The sequence below is a fragment of the Candoia aspera genome, chromosome 6 (assembly GCF_035149785.1).
Source record: "Candoia aspera isolate rCanAsp1 chromosome 6, rCanAsp1.hap2, whole genome shotgun sequence".
In the NCBI taxonomy this organism is placed as follows: Eukaryota; Metazoa; Chordata; class Lepidosauria; order Squamata; family Boidae; genus Candoia; species Candoia aspera.
In genome coordinates this window covers 63,323,989-63,327,656 of record NC_086158.1, presented here as the reverse complement: position 1 = coordinate 63,327,656, position 3,668 = coordinate 63,323,989, and the positions used below count along the sequence as shown (strand labels likewise).

Here is a 3,668-nt window from a genome sequence, read left to right as displayed (position 1 = left end):
CATTCCTTTCTTGCATTTCCCCAGCTTTTCCTCAAGAAGGTCTGTTACAGCCTTTTCTACAGGTCTTTCTCAGTGGTTTTAACTCTTGCTTAGCATGAAGAATATTCCTATCTTGAACCCCAGCAGAGGTTTTTCAAGTACAATTTTTCTTTCCCTCAGCTACCTGCGTTTTCACTAGGGTTTCTTCTTTTAATAAGTCCATCCATGCAGGTAGCTTAGAGAAAGAAAAATAGTAATGTGGGGGGAGGAGGGAAACCTATCAGGTTTCAAACCAGGGATGTTCTACACGTCAGGCAAATGCTATAACCACTATACCACTGAGGAAGAGCTATAAAGTGGCTGCAGCAAATCTTCTTGAGGAAAAACTGGGAAGATGAGCTGATGGAACTTTCCTGGCTGGGCACAGCAACCAATCAGAGTGCAGGGTTTTGCCTAGAAGAAAGTATAGTGCAGCAGGCACACTGGACAGCAGTGAGCTGGCACAAGCCAGAAAACATGACTTTCAACTTGAAGTAGAACAACAAGGGCAGACTTTGCACTTGCAGAGGGATGGAGGTTAATAGAAGACAATGTTGTCCATTCCTGCCCTACATAAATTGTAGGTAACCTGTACTCACAATGTAGATATGTCTTTAAACTCCACCTCTTGCACTCTAACACTGTTCTTGTCTCTATGAGTCAGCTGTGATGCTTCTCTGAGAGAGATACACACACACACACACTCTGTGTGTGTGTGTGTGTTTGTATATATAGATATAGATATAGATATATAGTTTTAAAAATGTTTATTGCATGGAAGGCCTGAGTAAAAGAAAAGTAGTAAATAATTTTTTAAAAAGTAACTTAATGTGACACACAGGGCTGCATTGAGGACAAAACCTTTGAGTTGCAGAGACATGAATATGTATGAGAGATAATGTCCTTACATAAGAAAAGAAATCTATAACAGTTCCAAGTTTGTGCAGCAACCGAGATTTGAACCAAGGTTGCTGTGTCCATAGTACAGAATACTAACCACTGTGCAATCATGGCTGGGCTGGCTTTACTTTGCTGTGAGCAGCTATTCAGATTGCAAGAAGTTGGAAACAGCTATTAGAAATAGCTGAGAGACTTCGGTCAGCAGAAGATACAGGATTAAACTGACAACCTGTTAAGAAGCCATCTTTTGCTTTGTTAAGATGTACATTAGACTTAATACAGGATTACTTTAGAATGAAAAGCTCTAGCATCAGAGGAAATGCAGCTAATAACAAAAAGTAAGATACTAGTCTAAAGGCCCGTTATTGACAAAGGCAATATAGAGTGGGACAGAGAAAGATCATATCATATGAACAGTGACAAAGGCAGTGATAATTTATGGATACAGAGAAGACTATTTGCAAGAAAAAAGCAGAAAAAGAAGAAAAGTTCAAGCTTAATAGAACAGATGAAAAATTGTATCAGCAGGTGAGTTAGGAAAAAGTGGACACACTTATAACTCCCACAAGAAGTGGGACCAATCTTATTGGGATTTTAGGTGACTGAAATGTGATGTCCTTCAACCACATCCATCATTTCAACCATCCTCTCCCAAACATCTTATCTTTATAAATTACTGTTCCACTTAGTATGTGAATCCTCAAGTTTACAGATGTTACAAGTTTACAAGTTTAAGATTATAACTCCCACAAAAAGAAAGATTGCTGAGATATTCCCAGGACTCTAAAATGCACCCCCTGTGCATTTTAGAACTGAAGCCCCAGATGATAATGAAAATACAAAATATGAAAATAAAAAAATCAAAGGATTGGTGTGATTCTTTTATGTCCCAGAGATTGAAAGAAAGTGGAAGGAAGGATGAAAGAGACACATCAGGAGCTTAATTTAAGACATTAGACCATACAGATGATACATACATCTTTCTGGGTTAGAACAAGAAAGCTAGCTTTTGCCTGAAGAGATATGGCACAATCTGGCCAATCAAGAAAAAGGAAAAGAAAAGATGATTCACATAGCTGGAGGGGATGGAGAGATTAGGATGAAAATCTTGAGGGAAACAAAAGAGAAAGAAATAATAGATGACACCTGGAAGATTAATATACTATTTTTTAGGAATATATTTCTCTTTGTCAGAACACAGGTTGGAGAATTGGAACAGATGATGGGAAAAAAGATTTTTTTAAAAATACCTGGGCATGCATTTAGACTTTTGCAAAAAGGGTAACTTCTCCAATGTAGCCATGATACATTTCATGGCCCTGGTCCACACCTTGATGCACATGATGTAGATAAAATTATTACAAAGTTGTATCTTTTCCTATGGGGGTTCAGTGTAGCTTCTCTCCAAAGCCGCAGCCTCAGTGAAATAGTATGAAAGTGAACTAGCTTTACTTTACACAAGATTCACAGTTCTGACCACCTTTTAAAGCAACTGGGTAGACTGGGTAAATGTGGAGAACTGAGGAAAGATACCTGGCTACTGTCCTGTTTGTTGCTTCCTTGTGGAAAAGTGAAAGAAAATTGTTTGGAGTGCATGGTGGTGGGAATGAGAATCTGGTTAGTATAGTGTGTCAACCAGCCTGGAGAATTCCCTATTAAGCTCCTGTTGCATGGGAGAGAGCCCTCTTCCAAGATATGGAAGACTTGAAGAAGCAGCAAGTTAGTACTGGGAAAATCAAAGTAGACCTGTACAAAAATATCCTGCAGGAGATTTTTTTAAAAATCCTTTTGGGGAACGTAGATGAAAAATGAAGAGTGCAAAGACACCTGTAAACTTGAGGATTCGCATACTAAGTGGAACAGTAATTTATAAAGATAAGATGTTTAGGAGTGGATGGTTGAAATGATGGATGTGGTTGAAGGACGTCACATTTCAGTCACCTGATTTATGACCTGCAACTTTTTATTTGATTTTTAAATTGTGTCCTTTATATATTTATTATTAATTATATATGTACGTAAAACAATGGCAAAAATGTAGAATGATGTGCAAATAAAAGCTATTCTTCATCTTCTCTGCTCCCAAATTCTTGAAATAATGGACAGAAAAGTAAGAAAAATAATAAAATAACAAAAAATAAAAAATATAAATGTTTTTAATAAGTAATGATACAATCTCAAAGTAATGTATTCAGAACTTACGCTTTTGTTTCTAGTAATATGGGTATGTATGAATACGGCTTGCAGAAAGTCTTTATCTTTTTCCTGAAATAGATTTTAAAAAATCCATACAATTTCCATTTTATGCCATGACTCGGATTTGAACCGAGGTTGCTGCGGCCACAACGCAGAGTACTAACCACTGTACGATCACGGCAGGGCTGGCTTGGCTCTGCTGCAAACAGCTCTTTCTTACAATGGCAGTGGGATTGGCCAGAGCCTGTGAGATGAGAAACACTGACAAGCAGCTTGAGAAACTGCTGATCTTGGAAACTTCAGGGTCTGGCTTTTTTTTTTTTCCAGTTGTGCTTCTGTTTTCAGCCAAATACAGTTTTAAAAAAAATCCTTTGCTATATTTGCACTGGAAAATATGTCAGCAAAACATTCTTCCTATGGGAAAAGCTAGTTTAGGCTTAGAATGCAAGAATTCAACCATCCTGAGTGAGAATCATATATCTAGTTCAGGTGTGAGGATCTGTGGTCTTCCAAAGGCCCTTCCCCAAAGTAGACACCCTTCAAGTGTGTGGACT

At 37.9% G+C, this 3,668-nt stretch overlaps 1 non-coding gene across 1 annotated transcript; it reads right to left on the bottom strand.

The window, feature by feature from the left end:
- Nucleotides 1-3,223: 3,223 nt before the first annotated feature.
- Nucleotides 3,224-3,295, bottom strand: TRNAH-GUG (transfer RNA histidin (anticodon GUG)). The gene has a single exon. It is a non-coding gene; the product is annotated as a tRNA-His (tRNA).
- Nucleotides 3,296-3,668: the final 373 nt, after the last annotated feature.